This window comes from Camponotus vicinus, unplaced genomic scaffold (genome assembly GCF_025532165.1).
Source record: "Camponotus vicinus isolate PSW18456_S1 unplaced genomic scaffold, iyCamVici1.0 SCAF_9, whole genome shotgun sequence".
In the NCBI taxonomy this organism is placed as follows: Eukaryota; Metazoa; Arthropoda; class Insecta; order Hymenoptera; family Formicidae; genus Camponotus; species Camponotus vicinus.
The window spans coordinates 5,782,145-5,807,457 of NW_028141981.1; the positions used below are offsets into that span (position 1 = coordinate 5,782,145).

General features: G+C 38.0%; 1 protein-coding gene across 5 annotated transcripts in view; it reads right to left on the reverse strand.

The window, feature by feature from the left end:
* Positions 1–25,313, reverse strand: part of LOC145976494 (uncharacterized) — a 304,704-nt gene that overhangs the window by 259,922 nt on the left and 19,469 nt on the right. Inside the window, exon 1 of one of the 5 annotated variants that reach the window (XM_083107611.1) lies at positions 11,802–11,971. The exons of the other annotated variants lie outside the window; for them this stretch is intronic. The gene's annotated coding sequence lies outside the window, so the exon portion shown is untranslated. Of the gene's footprint in view, positions 1–11,801; positions 11,972–25,313 lie in introns of those variants that run through there. 5 annotated transcript variants of the gene reach the window in all.

Below are 25,313 nucleotides of genomic sequence, written 5' to 3' on the forward strand. Positions count from 1 at the left end.
TTCAACAACGTACAACTAATTATCTACGGTCTTTAGCCGCGACAAAGAGCCGAGTTGATCGAATGCGGACTATGCAGCGCAGTATTCACAACGCGCATTACGTTTCGCGTCGCTTTACGACTTCCAAAGCTATGGTTTTACGGCTCGATGCGGTAGCATTGTAGCGCCATTGTGCCCTGATCCTGCAACGGCCACAAAGAGATCTGCTCGCGGGTCGCCGATAATCTGGAAAGATCCGATAGAATTGCGCAGGAAATGGTGGAAAAACTGAGAATCCAGCAAGCACTCTCCGCTCTTTCCTGATAAAGCCAAAGAAGCAAATTTATCTCGGGGGTAATGCGAATAATCGAAAAAATATTTGCCATGGAAATTATATATCATTGTTAAGAGACGTATATATAATATAATCCGACCTGTTAAATTGTATTAAATTTGAATTAAAATTGTGTTAAAAACTGCGTTGTGGAAAATTAACTTTATATAGGAGCAACATAAAGCCATTCATTAATTCGTCTGCAACAGTGTTCATTTATTTAAACGAAAATATTTCGTTTACCGATAATCTCGTTATAAAAGGTATTTTATTACAATAAAATATACCGTTATAGAATATTTATACACTTTTTATTTTCTATCGTGTAATGCCAAATCTCAGAATATGTCAACTAATGTAACAACGTTGCAACTAGTACGTACATCGTTGACAAACTGAATCGGCTTTTGCTCGATAAATCATAAGAATGTTGCCAGCAGTTATAATTTATACTCGGATTATCGCGCTCACAGTCGTTGTACGATTACGACAAACGGGAATAACAGCGGCCAACGAGCGAGTCCAACGGTGGTACTTTGGGGGAAGAGGGGGAGGGGAAAAAAAGCTTTCCGAATCCGCGGGGGATTTAAAAAGGTAAAACACAGGTATATACACACACGGGGGAACAGTGACGAAAGCCGAGGACGATATTGACACAAGCTTCAGTTTAATTTCTCCGCCGGTAAACATTGGATTCCCATCGCGCGCGAGCTCACCCACGCATTTCGGTCCCCCCCCTTATAACCCCCCCCCCCCCCCCGCGTTCGTCGACGCTTCATCGACTCTCGACCGAATCGAAACTGTAACAAGCGACATTCGGCCCCGGCTAAAATATGCTTTTACACTTTTTCGAATTTATTCACCGGCTAAGCCCCCGACGTCACGATATTTCGAAACGCGCGAATAAAGCGCAGTTTTACCCCATCATGTAAAATACGCGCGCTGGTAGGTATTTGTCGACAGTACTCGCAACATGTAATAAATAACGTCTCATTTATTAATTATGCCTAATGCGGCTAACTAAATCCGCTAAACTTGTCGAATAGATATAGTTTGAACCGAGTTTCACGTTGGGACGGATTAAGGAGGAAACAACGAGATTGCGATTATTCATTAATAATTTAGCATGTTTACTAATACCGTGATTATACGCCCGCACACACGTAGTCTTGTCGTACGCTATAAAACTACAATGTCAAACTGAATCGCACGGTGATCACCACACAAACTGCATTGTATATAAAACTTATATATGAAAGCCATTAACGGAGCAGTGATTATTTGTCTGATCGCGTGTATTATAAATTATACACGGTGAACATTTCGAAATATCTTTGTGTTTTTGAACAGCGCTGTGCGCCGAGGTTGTCCCGCAATACTCAAAATACATTCGGAAACAAAAATATGCTTTTACCTGTCCATATCAAAATATGCTTTTACCCAGCCCCAGCTTATGTAACGTTGCTTCGGGATAAGCGCGATGCGACCGTATTTCGCAATATTCGAACGCGTATATTTGATGCATCGATATCACGTCATCGCGAATTTGCAAGACTGTTGTTCACAAAAGTATCGCATTTGCCGATAACGATATAATAGCGTGTTATTAATTAGCGCAGTTTACGAGTCGACGTATTTGGCGCATTTCGTGTTCTAAATTATGACGCGGCGACGAAGATCGTAAATTTTTCGGTTATATAAATCGATCGAAAATAGGCGAGCTTCTTTCCGCCCCGCACATCGCGATTTATCGAAGCAATCATGGCTCCAACAAGCAACAGAATGATACAGAAATTGGCTATTAGCATGAAAATACCATCTACTTGTGAGAAAGAAAGCATTTACTCGACGGCACAATAACTCAAGGCGGCGATATGATGAGTTCAACGTTATGTTAATTATGGCTCGCGTTGCACGATTAATTTCCATATCTCAATAATGAGATAACGATTATTTTATCCTTTCGATTCTTTTTTATTTCTCTCACTTGTGTGTTTAAATATAATTAATATAATTTCTATACACATTTTATATTCCGCAAAATACTTTTTATAAAGTAAACCTTGCAATAATCGATTGAAATGCATGCTTCTTTGATAAAAAAGAACTACTTCAGCTTTTAAATTATGATAAATTGACATGAAATTATAGTTCACTAATTTATTATTGAGAAATATGTCAAGATTATAAATTCAATCATTCTTATTCAACGGTAATCTAGATTTCTCGAAATTTTCAAAAGATTATTCAAAACGATTCTTTCTGTATAAAAATTTAACAATACGCTCAAGAAACGTTGACGCTAATATGACAAATAAGCGAACGCGTGAATGTTTCACAACTTGCATTTGGTATCTATTAGCAAACGAACGGATGTAGCTCGAATATTTATAATGTATAATTAACCGAGTTACCCTCAATGTGACTTGGCAATTATCAATCGTTCCATTTACAGTACAGCCGTTGTTAATTTGCACGTTCGTTAATATTTTGCTTGATTGTCATTCAATCGCTACACCCACGCGCTATATATAACAAACTTTCGTTAGAACTGCCCATTTCAGTCGTATAAGTAATGTAACAGAATAACACAACGCGCAGTTCAAGCTACAAGCGAGTTCGTGTGTAACATGACGAAGATCCAATTACTGGGGTCCTTTAATTTAATATCGGGTGTCGTCGAACAATGCGTCATACAATATGGGAAGCCACATTGTGACGATTTTCATTCATTCCCATTTCCCAGCTATGGTCATTGCAACGGTACATATTAATTCCATATCCGATATTTCGTGCATAGCACAGCCTGTGGAAAAGTGTGATGCCGACTTGTCTACCGAAATTGTCGCTCGTAAAACGTACCGTAAAAAGGGGGTGTTGGATCGAACAAATCTATGAAGCACGTGCTAGCGAGATGGGACGTCTAGTTCTTGTCCAATTTCGAGTAAGGTATAGCGTGTCACTTCTCATCTTTGTCATTGTGGTCGTGGTCGTGGTCGTCGTCGTCGTTGGAACCTTCTTCTATTTTCGATCAGCGTATTGCATAACCCGGCTCGCGTAGAAGAGAAACAGCAAGAGGAAGAGGTAAGAGCGGCTCTCGACACGTGCATGCATATACGTACTCCATGCATATACTACTCCAACTATATCGAAAGCATTTCTAAATTCCGAATCTACGTAAAGAATACAGAATCTTCCAGACTTTAATTATTTTTTTTAATAAACTTGTATCAATTTAAAAATCTACCAACTATTTAAAAAACGTATAGACGTTAGATGTACAGATGTGTCTTCCTATTCTTAGAATGTTTTGAATAATCAGCATGATAATGTAACGTATGACAATAATAACACAATATGCTATATATTCTATAAAGTGTGTAAGATTCTTTTTTCGTGAAATCTGAAATAAAAATCGAAAAAGCGAACGTTAAGCCCAGGGTCCGCATATTTGAACCGACTGTCCTATTGCCGCACGTGTATGTTTGACGCGATATATCCGCGTTTGCATTTAAGAGCGGGATCGTATTTAAGGTTTCGAGTTGATCAAAAGATCTCCGTTCTTCTGTGTATACGATGTGGCGCGTGCATAAAAATAGCAACAACTATTCTATTACATATGAGCACAGCTGGGGCCTAATGTACAACATATCTCGGAAGGAAGAACGTGTTGCGATGGATTTTAATATGACGGTGTGTTTGTCACTTTCGCAAACATATATCACTTGTCGGAAGCTGTATCTCGACTTGTTCGACAGCTACCATTTTAAAAGCATTATGAAATTTATTCTGCTCGACTAAACTTCGGTTTCGAAAAGATTTTATGAGTTTCTTATATGATATATAAATGTGTATGTTTGTAATTTTCTAGCAATTATAAAATAACATATTAAAAGCACACGCAGCAGTTGTAAAAGATTTTTATTCAAATTTTTCTGTTCTTCTTCTCTCTCTCTGTCTCTTTCTTTTTCTAGTTTATACAATGAATTTTTTACAATATTTGCCATAAGCAAATTTTTTATTGAAGTGTGACTCAACTGCATCGAAATTCCCAACATATCCCAAAAAGACTTGATAAAAAGCTGAAAAGTGTATTGCCATGCGAGTGCGGCTGCATCTTTGGCACCAGCCAAAGTAGCTCATTTCATTTCATCGTCCTCCTTTATCGAGCTATTCGTACCCGATCGAGCAACCCAAAACACCCAGGACTGTGCAATATGCTTTTTGCTTCGTGCATAGTTTGTCGATCGTCTTGTAGAACTTGATTATAGTGGGAAACGTGCGTCTGTATATTACGCAGATGCTAAACAAGCCATCTCAAGAAAGTTCTCGCAGTCTGCCAAACCAATGAAAATTTCAACTGCAGATATTTTTTCTCTTTATCCTCGATTTTATTTCGGCTTATATGCGCGATATTTCTATTTATAAAATTTTTTCGTTCCATGAAAATTAAATTATTTCGTTTTCTTCAGCTTGAGCAAACAGCTATACATCGTTTGCAAATCGACACATGTAAAACGGTTATTTGTATTCGTTTTACGTACGCATAACGGATGTATGTATCATTAATTACGCGCTGGCGGATATAATCTGCCGTTGGCGTTGAAATTTTCAGGCATTAAAACCAATTACGATGATCGCGCGGTAGCCTCCTGCGGCTGAATAATGAATCGCGAACGACAACGTCTGCGTCGATCATGCGGGATCAATCGGGCGTTCTTATCGATCGCTCGCGCGCACTGATCAATTATGCGCGCCACGGCCGATCCATCCATTCATCCATCCATCCATCCATCCATCCATCCATCCATCCATCTATCGCACGGTATACTCTCTCCGTTACCGAAACGGATGCCCGCACTTCGCCGAATTATATATGCAGGATATAATAAGCTGGCGGTCCTCGAGATATCGGCGAGTTATGGGACGCCCTAATGGTCTGTAGTGCTTGATTTACAGCGCAGGATCCGCGGCGCTGCCGGATGCATTTCCGTGACCGTACGCGCGTGCAATAAAGCGCGGCTGTCAGCTTTAGAGAAAGAGAGATAGAGATAGAAATAGAGAGAAATAGAGAGAGAGAGAGAGAGAATCCGCCCGCGCATTTCTCTTTCACGACGATAGATCTCTCATCGCTCCTCTTTCCGATTATTACCATCTGGCAGCCGACCTTGTCTGCTCGCCGTCCTTCGTCCGCGCATATAACGAAGTTACCGTTGTAAACTACTACGACGATGAATTTATTTCCATTAAGCGAAAAAAATTGTTTATAATACACGCAGTAAATTTAACTGAGCCTGTAGGGAATGATTAATGCATGATCGTTAAAACGCGAGCATAAAATCTCATTAGATGTTTTGCAAACATGTTTCTCTTCTATTAAAGCTAATCGTAATTAATATATTTGTATTATTCTTTTCTTTTTTTCTTTCGAATATTTGTCTACAAAATTTTCTTTATATAATTACGTAAGTATTTCTAGCATTCATCGAAAGTTATATGTATTTGTATTATATTTAAAAAAAAAACAATTTAATAAATATATTGTAAAAATAAAAATGTGCAATTTTATTGCCACGAAACCCATTTGTAACTGAAGAGTAGCTAGTCGCACCTTCTGCAAATGATATTCGAAAACGTCCGCCCCCCGAAAGATTCGGAAGGATATCCTTCCTCAGTATTTATGGAGCAATATGGTTCGCACAACGAACTATACGCGCGGGAGAGCGTAGATCATCGCACGTTCGCATTTCGTAATTGTGCAACGGGCAGATAAACTGGCGGGTAAGTAGCTTCCACGAAATGAGTTATGCACATCTTTGAGTTTTACTCACAGCGCAAGCGACTTTTTTACCTTTCCGCTCTAATACAAATTTATATGTTCATCTTCCGTCATGAAAATGTATGTACGAAAAATATAAATTATCGCGAATGAAATAAAAGAAAATTAATTGAAAAGTACGATGAGTTATCTAAAGAAGAAGGTAAATGATCTTTCCTTCAGATTAAAACCTACGCATTTCTTTCAAATAAAAAAACTAATTAAAACACCAACATGTAGAACCAGAGAGAGAGAGAGAGAGAGAGAGAGAGAGAGAAAATATTCTAAAAATGCGGAAAAATTGTTTTTGTGGTGGAAGAAAATAAAAGAAAAAAAAACACAAGATATCTTGATATTTCCTTTTCGCATGACATCTCAATGGAATCCGCATATCGAAACCGTATCAAATATATGACACATGATACATCGGAAGGTTCATGTCGAAAATGCATGAAACTTGAGTAAACTCGACATAGTGCATATATTCCTAGAATAAACATTGCTGTGTAACGGAATTCCAATTCAGATTTATAGCCCACGATCGAAGAACGATTTCCGTGTTTTCAACGTCCGAGACAATGAGAATCTCGATTGCAAAAAACTAAGCGAACTAACTTGACTTTAGTAAACATCCGGCGACGTCGTCGGCATGTTATTACCACCCGGTGCTCTTCGCAGGGTGTGTATGGGACTTATCCGAGACGAGCAGAAATAACGGGAGAGAGTGCTTCGGGGAATACGGAAAATAGAAGGAGAAGAAGTTAAGAACGAGACGGACGGAAGTATATCTCTCGCCCAGCTGCCGGTGCTGGAGTTCTCTCGTTCCACTATCTTTCGACTCTCGGTTCCGCGCGGAGTTTAATATAATGGCTAATATCATCGGGAGGATCCGTACAATGCAAACAATTTGAACCTGTCTTCATCGGAGAAAAGAGGGAAAGGGAGAGGGGATAAGGAGGGCAAGGGAACGAGATCCAGGAGCATATGTTAAGAGCGACGTTGAGCGTGTGATAAGATGAGCAATGAACAGAAAATAGCGCGCCCGTTCATGGAGGAAATTCTGCGGACCTCAGTCGACTAAATACGACGGACATCGGTAATCGATACCGCACAATAGCCCGTGGAAAACGTACTCCGGTCGAGGGGGCGCGTAATATTACCCCCGCGTCCCGTACACGCGTTCCCACGCGATCGCCATTTCCACGACGCAAATCACCGATTATTGCGCGAATTTTCATTATTCTCTTTTGATGGATCGATTCTTGACGATTCGCAATAATTATTCAACCAGGATTAATCGACCGATCAATAAAGAGCTGACGGAAAATATTTCATCCATATTGTAATACGATTATAATGACTCATTCATTTTCAGGTAACTGTAAGAGATTTTTATATTCATTAAAATTAATATAATTTTATTAAACACCAAGATACGTTTCAATATTAAAGAAACGCGCGCTCGCTTATGATCGATACTTTATTATCGCGCGAAAAACTTCAACCATCGCATGCGTTTCTGTAAACAAGATTTTTTAATTACATACACACTGTTTGCAAGACTTGCAATTTAGCGACCCATTAGGTTAGCTTCGCGTCGAGTCATCGCGCGACTCGGCTCGAGTCTCTCTGTGATTTTAATAGCCACTCGTCCCGAACGAACACGGACACGAGACCACGACTGAGGAAAGGGAAGAGGGAGAGAATGTGCGACCGGCCTTTATTAGACGGCGGGTAGCGGAATGGAAACACGTGGACGATTCCGAGCCGAACATTGTCCGGCGAGAACAGAGCTCGCGAGAATAGATCCTCCTCGCCAGTATTATTTTCCGCAACTGGGTTAATTCTCTCTCTCTTCCCTTTGTTTCACGACACGCCGTTCCACACGCTGCCGCCGTCGCCGACAGTAGCGGTATAACACATTATCCGCCCTTTAATTGCATCTTTATTGGTCGCACACCGACACGAAATAAATCGACTCCGCTCAAGCCGCGAAAAGTTTGACAGCTCGCGCTGATTAATGCCCGAAGCTAAAGACTTCTTTTCCTTTTAATCCACGAGTGTCGCGATGTACCCCGAGATTACGCGGCGTACTCGGAAACGAGCGATGGAAAGATATTTTAATACGAAAGCTCAGCTTAATAAAGTTTCGAATCTCTTTTTCCACAGCATTGTACTTAGCATAATCGATCGAGATCTGAAAACTAAATTCTCGGAATTCTATTTGCACAGGATCAAATCAAACCGTGAAATTTATTATTTTTCATAATCATATCTTTGGAGGAATCAGAATAAACCGAAGAAATTTAAACGCAACTCTATGCACGCTCTCTTTCCAATACTTATTAAACACAATTACATGTATAATATTGCAATAAAACGTATTTATTAACTATTTTAATATATTGATGTCTTTTCGGAAAAATTCAGAAAAATCATCTTCGAAAAAATCGTAGAAAAATAATTATATACTACTACTCGTTCTAATCATTTCCCGTCTTTTTTTCATTTTTGTAATGATATCTAGTTTTAAAATTTGCAAATAAAAAATATTAAATTATTAGAATTATTATAACTATTAGAAGGTCTAATTATATCGAGAAGAAATGCAGGCGATATATTTTGTTAAAATCATGCCATATTTCTTACTTTATTAAACGAACGTTCATTCTTTCATTTATTCAAGGAATCGTTGTTGCTGGTTGTTTATCAACGAAAGAATATTATTCTCCTCGAGTTGCTGCTTCCATTGCTTACACGAAACACGGAAGGCTTTTAAACGCTATCGCCGGTAAAACATACTTTGCGTCACGAGCATCTGTGCTCGACCTCCTTCCGCGTTATCAAGAACCGAAAATATAACTTTCTCCTTACAAAACACTCCGCCCATCTAGGATAGAAATGAAACATCCGAGGAAATCATTGATCACTAGTATCGCGTTGATTCGAGACGATGCATCCTCGCCTCTCCAATAGCCATTCAATACCTCATGTGAGCTTTCATTATTTTCTTTCGTGTCTAATATAACAGTAAGCTTCCTAATATCAAAAAATTTCATCTTGTAACAGCTGTTTTTACTTCCATATATATTTCGTCCATCGTTAATTCCGTCCGTTAATTCAACTTTTCTCGCAGTGAAATAATTTTATAAATATCATAGAAATAAAACGCGATGAATATATGTTCTTCAAATACCTCCTAGCGTAATTTTCACTTTTCCATCCTGTTTTCCGATTACGCGTCACGGCTATAATATACACGAGCGATGGTCGTCGGTCAATCGATAACGCATTAAATTATGCGTCAGCATATACGCGATTACGCGTCGGCGTGCCTGCGAATGATATGGACAGATTGAAAAAGCACAAACTCCTGCGCAGCATCCGGTTTCACCAAGGATGCTGCGGATACATACATAGAGATGGACCGGTACGTAAGGTAAGAAATCCTTCTCGAATTGCAGCGCGCGCCATTGTTGGCGGCTCGGACAATGGAGAACGGAGCAATGAAATTCTAAAAAACTCGGGAAGAGAAATCCTCGTTCAATGTGAGACTCTAGCACGGATCGGGAAAGTTTTCCTTCCTCTCTCATCGACCGTCTGCAGCCTCGGGCAATTATACTTTTGTGTATACGCGCGCGTATGTGTGTACATGTCGAGGTTGACTACCGCTCCTCTCGTACCTTCTACCTATCCGTTAGCTTCTCCCCCGACCTTTCTCGATCCTCTCGAAGATCTACAACTACGATTTCCTCCTTTTCGATATTTCGCTGAGTGGTCATAAAATAATTGGCCGTGTGCCTTTCACATATATCCATTCAGCACGCCCGCGTGCACACACATACACACACGGATCTATATGCGTGTCGTATATCCGGTCTCCCCGTTATAATTGCCGCAAATTATATGTTACAGTTAAATGCGACACGAAAGCGACGGTGACGTTGTTGTTTCATCGTCGTGAAATACGAGCATTTTGTTTAACGACTTTGTATAAGTAATTTAATGACGACGCTAATAAATCGCGAGAGCGTGCGGATTATCACAGGAAGCAATAATTATAACTTCGATAATTCACCTGGTGGAGCTAGTCACGTTTCAGAATAGTCGAAATAAATTAATTGCAATCGTCTAGACCAAAGTACAAATAGCAATAATGCTATTTGTTCCATTCGCAACGCATTAATCGTCGTACAGTCAATGCATAATTAATAATGACATATTAATGTTAATCAATGAATATGTCACTCACATGGGATGAGGTTGCAAATCATGTTACATAAACGCTACAGTAATGCTAATATTCATTGTAAAGTACGAAATGTTTGCCATAACAAAATATTTATATACATGTTTAGCATTTGATGACTAACATTAATTGTTAATAACATTAATTCGCTTTCTCGTCACACGTATAATTTCCATAATAAAAAAAGAATTAACGCGTTATTAATAAAGATGATGGGAATATAAATATGGAGGCATTGTAACGCGTTACCGATCAAACGACGCAAAAATATACTGCTTCCGCTAACTATATTTTTACATAGCATCAAGCATAGTTCGACCAGAATAAACATTCGCGTGGATGCAATACAGCTATCTAGGAGCAAATAAACTAGATAAAGATAAAACGTTCAAGGGGAAGTCATTCTATTGCCTTAACCGGTCATTTCCTTTCCTCCACTCTCTCGCTCAATGACGTAAATCCGCGATTCACCGTGATTTTCAAGAGAATTTTGCTGAGTGGCGGGATAACAATGTATACCTTTCTCCGAAAATTGCACGTTACGCGAATAGAAAAGCGTAAAGAAAAAGAGAGAGAAAGAGAGAAAAAGAGAGAGAGAGAGAAAGAAATGTATTTACAGGATACATCTTGGATTCGAGTCGCCTAGTTTTTTCGATAGATTAAAAAAAAATGTAAAATTTTTCTTGAAAAAATCTTTACTAAATTCCTTTTTCTTAGAAATTTTTCATTTTCGATTGAATAAACTGATGGTTAACCGATAATTAATAATTGTGTAATATTATTGCTATTATCTGTGTGTGTTTATCAATTTAAATTTCTATATAAAAAATTATCAGATAGACTTTTCTTATATTCCTTTTTGATATTCTTTATCTGATACACATATTTAATATATACATATATTTATATATAAATCTATTTTAGATGAGAAAAATAATTTGATGGGCTCACTGTGCAATAGTGAAGTTTAAGTTGATTTATACACAAATTAAACTGTAAAATATATTCGAATTGTAAGATAATATTAAAAATAATTAATTCAAAGAATATTGAACGTAATTAAATATTTTATCCCCGTACACATTCTTTTGATAAATATATTCAATAACACAAATTACGCGTAATGTTCAAAAGAAAAATTCTATCGATATAAACTTTTAAACTTTAAAAAATAAAAAATCTAATTACGCAAATAAAAGATTTAAATATATATAATTATAAAAAAAGTCTGTGTAAAATTACGTGAATTGATATATAAATATTGTATATATTAAATATTTTAAGTACAAAAAATGAAGTCTAAAATATTTTATATACTGTAAACTACGCATAAATATTAAATAAATCACTATCGCAAACAATTAATTTTATAAGTAACAAATAATAAATTGCAATCAATACAATAATTGCGAATCACTCACCTCACGATTGCTCCACTGTCACCTGATGCTTCCTCGGACTTGTCCCTCTTCTCGTGTTCATCCTTTGCTGCTCCTTCGTAGCACTATACATTTCACTCGCGAAAACATAGTTAATTATGATCGCACGCACATTAATTTACGCAAAATACGAAATATGTACAACGATTGCGTTTTTTGCACGGTATTCTTAGTATTAATTACACGCGCGACATGTATTTTATTATATTGTGACGAAAAAATCAACGTGAAACAATGAGAAATTACGACGATCCGTCCGATTAGGTTAAGTTAGGGGTTAGGCGAAACTCGGACGTCCAAATTTACACTTGACACTATTGCTAATAAGTAGCAGATATGTAATGTACGCTTTTGAAATGTTAATCACACTAATAATTGTAAAACAGTCATACTAAAAATTGTAAAACAATCACATTTCTACAAGAATAACGCGACAACACACGGAGCGACCCGTAGCGCTCGAGTTTCACTGCGCGAATGACAAGGTTGAACGTTGAACAAAGTCTCCGCACGTAAACAAACAACACTGAGGATCGAGCCATCGTGTGCCATCCGACTCGATAACACGAAATATTTCACGTACTTCAAAATAAATGTACGATAAAAACATATTCTACATTTCTGTATTGTTTTGTTGTGTATATTATATTAATTTCAATAACAATTTCAATAACTCAATAACTCACATGTTAAATGTAAAACGTATATTTAAAAGATGTATTGTCGTTTTAGGAGTAAAGAAAGTATATAAAGGAAATTAATATATTCATTTTTATTTTTTCTTAATTTTTATGTTTATCTTGAGATAAATAAAATTATATAATATTATCGATATGTAATTTTAATCGGTATTAATGTACATACAACCAGAAATATTTAGAATGTATTACTATTAAGTATTAATTAGATATATTTATATTTATTATATTGTTAAAATACGCGATATTAAAATTATTTAAAATATAATAATAAGATATAATATTTTTTAATAGATATAATAATATTCTAGTATCCGAATTCAGAATAAAATCTACATTTTATATAAAAGCAATTTTAGAATATTCTGTGTATATAGAAAGCAGCAATAGGAAAGAAACAAAAAGGGAATAAAATAATAGCGATAGAAAAGAGCGGAGAAAGTTAAAGCGGAATTCAATCTCCCAGTTAAAGAAAAGTTAAAACGGCCATCGGCTTATCGGGAAGTTGCCGCGCGTACGATGCTGCTCCGAAACGGATTTCGGTTTCCGGACATATTTAATTCCCCCCTGGAGACGGCGTTCTCCCATAAATTATCAGGGTTAGAATCGGAGTAAGTTTCACGCGAAGAGACGTAAGACCAAGAGAAGAAAACGTAAGCTGCAGTGTCGAAACAACTCGATCGGCTGTCGATCATTCTACTCCGATTAAAAACTGAGCTAAGGAAAATCTGTCTCTCTTATCCTAGGATTAAAAATAATTCAAAATCGCGAACGAAATTCTAGGAGAATTTGATAAGCGAAAAAACATTTATTATTAAATTAATCTCAAATTAATATTAAAAAGAATACCAAAGAGTTATGGCATATGTGTATTAAATAATGTGATAAAAGTCGCAAGTTTGGCAAATTTAAAAAACGTTATCACATATATAATAAGAATTTGTGTTTCACATATATAATAAAAATTTGTGTTTCTCTTGGAAAACATATATTTTTCAATCATTTTTAACGTATCTTCTGAACGCGGCTTGCGGCTGGCTCGAAGTCGCAGTCGCTCCTAGCATTTGGTGAATCGTACTTTTCTTGCTGTAGAAAATCAAGTTTCGTCTCAGCAGGCTCACATATTCCGACTGCATCGCGGCTACAAGAATGGTGGCAATTCGCGAGCTCATTGCGAGCGACCTTTATGGTCGGATGATCCCCGAATGGAAACTTTCGAATGCGATAATAATTCTCACGGGGGTGTTAAAGGTATATAATGCCACAGAGCTAGTACGTGTACATAATGCGATATGTACTCTATTATCCAGTGTCACGGCCTATCGTACCGGTGTGGCGCTCACCCGTCTCTATACGTGACCGAAATACTATCGATATTCCTCTGTGTGCGTCGCTGAATTCTCGAAAACCTTCTCTCACTTTCTTACACGGCATTTCCGTGCCACGACGAATCGGGGCAACGGATTGCCCCGACTCGTCGAGGCGAGCATTTCGCGCTAACAACGGACCGACGACGACGATCAATCAGATGGTTAACGCACTTGTCGCACTTTAACACGCTGATGAACATCGAAAAAATGATCGATGCGACATTGTGTTTCTTTCGTTTATATTCAGCGGTCGTGTAGATTTTTGGTACTGGATATGTAAAAACCTACCTTTATATTGGTTATACATTTCATCTCATCTCTCTCTCTCTCTCCTTCTCTTTCAATTAACTTTTATTATATTAATACTAGGTTTCATTCGCATGGTTATAATCATTTTTCTTAAAAACTTGACAACAAAGCGTTCGTGCAAGCATTCGAGAATAAATAAGATATTAATTATTGATCTTTGAATCGTGTATTTATAACATATGTAATTGCTCTGTAATAGATGAAAATTAGTAGACTGAAAATCTCGAATTACAAATTAGAATTATAAAATTACCGGAACTTGACTGATCGCGACGAGTAGATAATTTAAAAGTCTGTAATAAAACGAATAGTCATGAAGTATCTAAACCCGCGGACATCTTCACATTTCGCTGGGTCGAGTAACCCTCTACGGAGGCCGACGCATGAATGATACATGAACGAGCCTCGGGGATCGTCTGGTATAGTATTACCACCGGTAAAGAGTCCCTTGGAAAACCTCTCGAATAGGAATACTTAGTTCGCGTTTGCATAATATTCGCACGCAGGTTACGGCGGAGAGTTGATCGCTTCAAAAAAAATAAATGGAAAGGGAATTTCCGCTGCGGTTTCCATGACTAACGAGCAAGCGTAGAACATTATATTTGCAGGCGAGTTTCTCTCTGCTTAGATTACATATACTATACATTAAAATTATAAATGAAAAACTATTCATGCAAAAATCTGCGCATTTTCATATTTGTTGAAAAAATTATACCTTGTATAAAAATAATATATTGATAAAAGTGTATTTTTTCCAGAATCTTTCTCTGTTATTAATTCGTAGAAATTACCTTTCTTGCGCTCTGATGTTGTAAAGGTTTATATTAATTACATGAGTGGTGCGCGATATTTCGCGGAAATTTCATTCTTGTTTCAAAGCTCGAATAAAGAGGAAAAAGAGCAAGAGAGAGGGAATTTAATTGGTATGTAAATCGCGTTACATACCGCGTACGCGCGATTCGCACACGCACGACAGAGACGACACGCATGCATCCGATGCAAACAGTCAGATAGGCGTAGGGTGGGCTTATCGTTTATGCGTGCCCGTACTCGTTGGGCTTTACCATATATTATCCTCTGCACCGATATCAGTCTAAATCGTGCGGCTCTCCCGCCGCATCGATTTTCGCATTGAACGTTCCCTCCAAACGCAGGCGACGTATCGTCCAAAGTGATTTCTATCTCTTCCGGGTCAACTTGCGCGTTTAACCGTATCCCCGTGATAATTTATTTTCTTGTTTCGCTGTGTTTTTTTTTTATTCTCCCGTAGTTCGTATCGCTCTTCGTATCTTATTTACATTGCACAGGACAGGTGAATTACCATATTGCTTGTTTCTCTAAAGTCATGTGATACAATCTTTATAGCTTTTTTCCATTACTAATTTCACATAATACTGTCGTTTATAAAATTAAGCTAATTAAATTTTTACTAAGGAAAAATCAATATGACATTGATTACAGGTTTTGTACAAATGAAATTTATCGATGTGATTCAAAATCAGCGTATCGTATAAAACATCACGGATATCAAAATAAGTTCTAATTCTTTATTATAATAAATGAGATTAGAAGAGTAGTTGTACATATGTGCAATGCAATCCGTATCAAAAGCTCGATCTAAAAATCTGAATAATCGATTCGATAACACAAAGATGGCATCTTTTAATTAAAAGAATCAGTGCAGACATCATCTCTTCAACACACGTCGTACATATTGACCGTATTACGTACATGTTCCGTCAACACACTGACGTTGTGTTGTTCGCATATCCCAGCAAACGCGCACGATTCCAGCCGCTAGAGACTGAAGAAGCGGTTTCTCGCGCACGCTCGGAAGTGCAAGAAAAGAACAAAAAGCGGGAATATAAAAGTCTCCGTTTCCTCCCCCGACGCCCTTTTCTCCGTGGGTTAGAACTACTTCGCATCCAATTCCGTTTGCCCCTTTGCTAGTAGTAGCCGACAAAAGCAACGCCGTTTCCGCTCCAGTCGCGTCTATTTCCACGTTTTTCATCGCCGTTTCGCGCTGCACGTATGGCATGAAACATCAGTGCAGTGATCTCATTCTTACATTCTTGTCATCGTCCAAACATTTGATCGACTCGATTATTAATTGTAAAAAGCTACGTGTAGCATGAGAAATATTAAACTGACCTCATATTGCTTCACAATAAACTTCCGGAAAATAATAATTGATGAATCTATATCGTAAATATTTAAAATACAAATAATATAAAATATGAAAATAATTATTTGTCTCATTAAATGTATTTTTTTCCATATTTTAATATATTCAAAACATTTGATAGGATGGAGAAAAATAGAATACGATAAAATGCAATATGTTTACATTAAATTGAAATTTATGTAGATATCGATTATTAATGCGCAACGTGAAGAAGCAAAAATTTGTGTTTACGTTAGTGTGATTGCCGGAGGTAGCTGGAAACGAAATTTGTTTGCCGCGAACCGGAAAGGTTTCGTCTCGTTGGAACAACGAGAGAGGGAGTCCAATGAGATCCCAATGAGATTAAAAAGTTGTCAACTGCTCTTTCCTTCCTTCATCCCGACTATTTCTTTCCGTTTTTCCTCTACCCCGTGGCGCGTTCCCGTTTTCGCGCCACTCCCGGGAAACTTTGCTAGTTAGAATTTCTCATGGTATGTTCTGAAAAGAAACCGTTCCCCGTTGCCGCTACCGCAGCAAAGTCAAGCTCGGGGAATGCGCTACCTGATAATGGCGCTCGAAACACTGCTCGTCCGTATTTCCCCTCAAATTACCAATGTCTTCGTAATGCGGAGGAAGAGAAAAAGAATGACGAAAGACGCAACAGACATTTCAGTTTGTCGTTAGCAATCAACAAAATAGAAAGATTTCTCCAGAACAGCGGTGCCATTTTTGTAATTATAACGAAAAGTTGAAATAATCTTTTCCAAATTAGTATGTAAGTTCATATTATGCATATAATATAACAATTCAATATCCGTCAATATAACTGTTAAATAAACGACTTAAAATTAATATCATTCGAGAGAAAACGAATGATATCATTAATGAATAGTAGTATTCCGTTATTTACATTATCGATCGCAAGCGGTAAACAAATGCCTTGATTTAAGCACTTATTAACGGAGGTTTGCATTTTAATAACGCGATGCATTCAAGCCACGCTCACTAAGTATTACTCATTAATTCGCATAATTCATAAAACCGCACAATAATGCTTTCAAAGTCTGTATAAAATAAATAACGAAATTTCAATCATAAACCTTCATAATAAAAATCTATCTATCGTTAAGTTAATTAGATTTGAAAGTAAATTTAAAATAAGTTTTAAAAATAAATAAATCAAAGCTTTTAGTACAGAATGTGGAAGCATTTTATGTTAATATTATATACATAGTATATATTTCTTTATGAGATATGTATATTTGAAACAGTGGATCTAATTGTAAGATTATATGATCAAAGAATATTGTGGAAAAAGATGTCTTAAATATATCACGACTCGATTTTAGGAGTAGATTAATTACTTAGCAAATGCATGTTCGTTCGTTTCGTAGTGGGTGGTCCGATCCATCTCGCGTGAGACTTACAGGAAGATTGCAAGACCACGAGACAAACTAAGGCCAGCGCGCAAACTAAGGCTGCGGGGACGTCTTTGAAGACAGAGTTCTGTTTACGGACACGTTCACTCGTTTGCGTACCGTGACATATGTTCAAAGCAACGCACATTGACGGCAACCTCTATCTTATTCCGATCGATCGATAAGCTCTACGCTATCGATCAAAAGTCTTGCTCTCCGAATGGTTATATATTTACCATGTATTAGCGATACAATACCATAATAGAATGGACGCTATTTGTTTGCGACTCTGTTTACAACTATATAATTAGTATCAGTTTGATTACGACGAAGATTTGGATCATTAATTATGTTACTTTAATTGACAACCCACGCTCACATAAAATACAGCAGATATAATAATCCTAAATCGAACTGTTGATCCGAGGATTTAATCAGAATGTCGGAGATTAGACTAGCTTGAAACTGACAGTCGCGTTGAAGCAAATTCTATTTCGAGGGAGAAATTTAGATTGAATAATAAACAGAATATATAACATTCTGTTAATTTACAGGAAAGACTATATGACGATAAGTTAGATCAACTATCACAAATAATTCTGAAAATAATAGAAGAATCATCCGGACACACATGTATACACATTCACGTTCGAATTTCGAAACCGTTTCTGCGCGTAACATGCGGGAAGAGATGACAGAGCGAAAAAGAGAGAGAGAGAGTGGTATACAAATGTACGATAAAAAATATATTTGCCGTCCTAGTTTGCTCCGGTTGGCGTGGCACGGCGAAAGCTCTTCAGTAAATCCAGCTTAAAGCAGCTGTGTAAACGTTGACCTATATTACAATCACGGCGCCCGGAGCAGTGTTCGCCAGCAGCAGCAGCAGCAACATCACCACCACCACCATCACGACCACCACCACCACCACCACCATCACCATCATCAGCATCGCCATCAAGCGAGCGCAGCGTCGTTAGGATGAGACTACAAAGTAACCCGATGTTCCGACACGCGAGAAATACATGTGTATACAACCGGCATCTTGCTCCGGATATAAATACGTGTCGAGTCGGATATCCACAATTATTTCTTTTCGCGATATTCGTTTGACAACCTGATTGTTGAAAAGATTTTTTCAAGCCATCTCTCTTTCTATCGGCGTAAGTAATCACCCAAGCCTATCGATTGAATCTAGTAAAAACTCGATCCGTTCAGCGGATATATGAGAAATGAAAATATCAAGTACGCTCCGACTCGCGTAAAGAAACACGGAGCGCGTCTTGTTGCTTGCGCGGACTTAGCACAAGACACTACCGTGTCTCTTGATTTCGCTCGTCCAGATGAGAAACTCGCGCCCTTAATTAATGCGAAAATCAAAATATAGCTGTGTACCTTGTAGCAGTGACTATCCTTTAACTTTTCAAATAGTGCAACCTCCGCGAAACTTTTTAGTCGTTGATTATATTACGGTGTCTTACTGTGGTATTTGAGAAAGAAGTTAATCCATTGAACGATGAACAAGACATTAATTTTTCTAGGCAAAAATTTAACATTTTTTTAAAACCCCTCATTCATTCATTTTTTTACATTCCTTTCGTATTCAACGATAACTTATCTTCATAATCAAATTTCAGATTATATGATTTTGAGGAAGCAGAATTTCCTTGAATTTAAATAACTTAATATTATATGATATTAATATCTCTCTTTCTCTTTCTCTTTCTCTTTTTCATCGAGTCCATAAATTACGATTCATTATAATTTATAAAGACGATATATAATTGAAAAGAAGCAGAAGAGACATTCGATACTTATTTATTTATATCCCGCAGTAATAAAATTTTCCGTAATTAATCTTGCGATATACGTGTATTTATCAACATTGCATTCATGAAATTATATACCAGCGCATTTACTATTTTTCGCACATTCATTCAAAGACGCCATACACACGTCGGCGGGATCACCGATGTACCGCGAGTAGAATATCGCATGTCGCGAACAAGGGCTTTACTTTATTTCTCTAGGCGGCTTCATCACCGAGATGACTATCGTCTAATCTTCTGAGTGTGAGAGAACGACTACACCACGAAAACGATACGGGATAAGCCGGACTGGACGTACGTAAAGAAAAATGGTACAACTACTGCGCAAGTAGTCCGCTTCTCCACGACCAGGCTCCTTCCTCGTCGTCCTCCATCCCATCTCTCTGGCCTGCTATCTACGGTCCGAGGGTTGAGTGGTAAAAGCGGAGAGACACTTAAAGGATTTACGGGACTGAGAACTCTAGACTCCGCTTGGATCGGCTCGGGAAGTACGGGCAAAACTAAGTGCACGCTTAAGAAGAAAAAGAGGAGGTAAATGCGAGCGCGGCGTATACGGTCAATTCTGTTGTCAAGTTAAATTTCCGATATGTATTCCATAATATTTAAGCGGATCAGTCTCATCACAACTCGTTGATCTTAATTCAAGAATATCTGAGACGAGAAGCATATAAAAATGCATGTTATTTAAATACGAAATATAATTAACAGAGGAAAAAAAATGAACAATTTTCTCCAACCCACAACATATGCCGATGAATTAGTGCATTTTAAATTATATTTTAAAAGAGAATGGAGAAAAACTATATTTGCCGATAAAAACCAAATATTCGGACATTCAACATACGCGGTAAGTGACGATATTTCGAAGGAGGAATAATAAAAGCCCGATAAACTGCAGCCCATTGTGCACCGGCCTAAAGAGAACGATCCTAGCATCACCGGCATTGTTGTGGGCTGTAACACAAAGCTCTTTTTTTTTCATTTTCTCTGCACCTCTTGCCATTTTCGTGCGCCGCCCACCCTTTCCATTCTCATTTCTCGAAGCTGTCTGCTGCCAAAGGAGATAATTCATTCGTTGTAACGACAAAAAGAGCATTACGGGAATTCTATCGCGTAACATAATTTTCTCTAGAAAGAATTACAGAACAAAGCATTAATCTGTTTCCAATTGTGCAATAACAAACAACTAAAAAAAATACATCAAAATTATTTAGGTGTACAGAGATTTATAATGCTATTAGACTTTAATTTTCATGACTCATTTTCTGAAAATTTTGTGTATAAAAAAGCAAGAGTTTACATCGACGAGAGAGTTGAGAAGATATCTCGAACAACTTTGCATGTCTAAGCGCGAGTCGAGCGTCAGACGTAAAACTAAGTAATCCCTCAGAGTTAGAGGAGTTCTACTATTTTATCTCTCGCGATTCCGACGAAGAACTCACTTCATTGGTTTTCCCGAGATACTGCGAAAGCGGCTAAGTCGGCACGCTAACGTAGGAAACTCGGTCGAGCCCGGAGTGAGTCTGATTTCTTCTTCTCGACGAGTATAGCGCAATAAGCGTATATAAGAGGAGCCAGAAATCTCCCTTTTCCATTTTCTCTGGCTTCGCCGTAATGAAGCGTTTACATTGCACGTGTACGGCAGCGACTTACCGGCGCGGCGGTGTAAAACAGATACCGAGCAAGCGAATGCGTGGGCGTGGAGAGAAAGGTCTCGACGGGCAAAGCCGCCCAAGCATTCCGCGCGAAGCCACGTGGCGGTATTTAAGGTCCCGCTAATGCACCCGTCGCGCGTGTATATCTCGTGCAAAATTGTTGGCGCGTTTACTTTGCGCCGACCCGAATTCCGGTGCTCTCGCGCCCGTTAAAACATTAAAAAAAATTAATTAATGAGAAACGCGAGCGAGAAACGCTCAAAGGATTTTGCCGACGCTCCTTTATCAGCGTATCTCGAAATGTTCGATTTTTCTGAAATAATCAGAAGTAACGAATTCAGCCTTCACATTTAGGAACAAGATTGACAAGCAGATATGTCACGCGTCGTATGTTTTTATACTATTTTTATATCTTTTTCAAATTGATTAATTATATTCAAATATATTATTAATGTAATTTCCATTCATCGTAATATGTGTTCTTTATAAACATATATGTTGCGCACAGATATAATCAGAATATGTAATTACAATTTACTTAAATAATGTTAGTTTGATAAATTATGATAAAAAACCGGCGAGCGAAAAATGTTAACGCACGTGATTTCGATTGGCACGTTGATTAGGGACATGAGATGCACGTGTCTCGTTTGCATGTCACCTTTATCGTCTCCGCATGTTCTACCGAGACTGGAACAACGAGAGAGGAAGGTCGCTGGACCGGCGAAAACTTATAGCAAACCAGACTGGTAGAGACGGGGTTGAATGCTAAGCACGGCCAGTCGGTTACATTTGCTTGCCGCCCAGCCTCTTAATGAAAACCAACAGCATGGAAACGTCAGGTTTGCTTTGCCTTAAAATTAGAGGCACGACTCGCTTAGCACGGGTATTCCCAACGCAAACGGAATGAGGCTCAAATGCACGGCTAATTCGCTATGCCGTTTTACATTTTATATCTTATCCACGATCAATTATCTATATATTCGCGAAAAAAATGAATCTTTTATTGATATAAATAAAAATAAATTTTAAAAAGTAAAAATACGTTTTTTTCATCTATAAAATGATTGATAATCAAATAAACTTAAAATTTGATTAATATTATATTGCCCATTTTTCGGAAAGAAGTTGATTTCAATTCAAGATTTAGTTTGTACCAAGAAGCGAAGATTAACTAAACGCAGATTTTTCTTTTTTAGAGATAATATATAGATTTCTTTATAATATATTCTTATCTTTAATATAGGCACAGAAAGAAAATTTAGTCGACTGTAATGAACGCACTTACAAACGAGCCGGAGGCTTTAACTCCGACCAGCGAGGCGAGCAGTAATAGCCCTCACGATTGTCTACTTTATCGTGACTACTTATAAAGCGATAAAGCATCGTCTCGCGAAAAGAACCATCCGCTCGTTTACCTTTTAACGATCGCGAGGAGCGCGGACGCAATAACTCGACGCAAAAGTAACCGGAAGAGCCTCCCCATTGCTCGTTACGTAGCGTCTATGCTTTTACACTCTCCGATACACTCGGTTTTAACTTTTTACTCTCTTCATCGGCCTTTACGGAAAATTAACGATGGTACGGTGGAGTGAGGCGCTCGATTAGAGACTGAATATTTATGTTCACCTTCTGTGTCCTTCTTCCCTTTTCCCTTAAACTCTTCCCATTATTTGCAAGAGAAAATGCTTATCCGCGTCTACCTTAACAAAAACGCGATGTCCAATTATTTCTCATTATTTCCTCAAACTTGTCAAACTTCATAGACTAGTTCCTATAATCAAACTTTTTCAAATAATCTTTATCGATGGTGAAATAAATCGAGTGAGATAAAGAAATTAAAGGAATCAAATGCTTTCATATTATTATCAATAATTATGCAGGTCTGTCAAGAATAATCAACGTGCAGCAACAAATATGTAAAAAAAAATAAATTAATTTCTTGCAGACTCAAACTTTTTACAGATACACATACATCAAAGTAAAATCGTAGGATTAAAGATTGACGAAAAAAAAAGTTATGCGCTTCATTTCAGTAGTTCTTCCGCGTTATAAGCCTACCAGAGACCTCGGAGTAGCTTGTGACGACATAAAATTCGACGCAGGTGCGTATCGCGCGTGTTATCGACTAGAGATAAACGCCAGACGATACACGATGCACCAGGGACGGCGGTAAGTCGTGTTGTTGGATGGTGCGATCAAACTGAACGCTCGCGTCGATAGCGCTCGCATCCCCTTGGTTTGCTCGCACGACAAATCGCGAAGCGATTCGAAAGCAATTAGTGTTACTTCGAAGCTACATCAATATCGCGAAATTGACGACCATTTCTTTCCGTTAACGGTTTCTACGAAATATTAATGTATCTGATGTATCTGTCAGCTGATAGAAATGTCAATCATTTTTTAATCTTACACCGCGATAATTTTGTCTCGCGAAGCTTCTTTCACGTTAAATTAATTTTGCTTTCATCTTTTTCATTAGTTTATACATTGATATTTTTTATTTGCCGACACAGCGAAAGTATCATACGATAAGAGAATATTGAAAAATTCATATCAAACATCCATCGCTTGAATGGAAGGCGTAATTACGCGTATCTTTCGTATCCTGCGGATGCCCGCATCTCTGTTGAACCGCTCCGTTTCACAGCGCGATTCGAAAACGATTAATATTACACGGAGTTGCCGATGCGGTTGGCATCACGGTTCTCCGTCACGGAAGAGGAAAGCAGAAAAGAAGAAGCCGAAGCGGCGGCGGCGGTGGTGGCAGCCGCTGCAACCGGCAACGAAACCAATAACTATTAATCGAAGCGCCACCGCACATTCAGCAAAGTCGACGCGATTCGAACGCGCGGCAGCCCTCGATTACATACCCCATTCCCTTCGTCCCACCCCCCGCGCATCGAGACACGCACGTATTTCAAACGGCGAACACCGTTCTCTAAACGCGAAGCCATGCCTCTCTTTACGGCTCTTTCATCTTGCGTCGCTTTTCCGATTAAGCACGTCTGTGTAATGGTGTGCAGCTGATCTCGCGATGTATCTCTAAGGAGATATATCTTTAGCCTGTTCAGCCCCAGATATTCCGTAAATCCTCGAAACGCGTGCATTGGTTTCTCGGAAATTAAATATAAATGTTTATTCACTTATGCAAAAGTTTAAAAAATATATGTAAATTGCACTACAGAAAAGTTTAAAAAACACTCAGATAATCGTGAAAAAATAGATGTTATTTGTTAGATTTTTATATTAATAAATATTAGAGATTTTTTTTCTATCTAATAAAACATCATACGTGATTCTTTCGATCCATTCTATAACGCAATGATTCCAAAATATACGATAGCATTCGGTAAAAGACATCGAGATATTTCAGAAAGTGACACTTAGACGTGATATTTGAATCTGACATTACATCTTCCGGTTACCAGAGTATCGGGAAGAAACGCGAGAGAGGAATGAAACCGAATATAGTCGATATGATTATTATCAAGAAAACCTAAAATATCGTTGCTCTGGTCATGCTTCACCTGTCATTCTTAAACTGTTACTCGTATAAGTCATATGATGAATCCGCGACAGCGTTTCTCTTCTCTGCGTGATCGGCAACGTGACGATCGCACCGAGAAAAAGCGTACGACCGACTCGAAGATATACGATGAACGAATATCTGAAAAGGGCGGTTTGGAATTTTGAATTCTATTCGAATGAGAAAGAAGTAGAGAAGGTAAAACGGCTTTCTGTCTTTCGTACACACATATACATACATGTATCAGGGATGCACGACCTAACAAACGATCGCTACTCCGACGTTCGAGGCAGGTGAAATCGAGAATGTGGCTTGGGATAGAATAATCTATTTTCAAATATACTTGAAAGCAGACTAGGAGATCTTTTCGAATAAAAGTTTGTCGATATCTGATAGCTTCTGTCATATTTTTCTAACGTTTAATTTTATAAAACAATGTTATTATGCTAAAAATAGTTCTCGGAGTTGTGTAATTAATTATATTACAGGACTTTATAAGAATATTATATCTCAAGCCGCAAATTC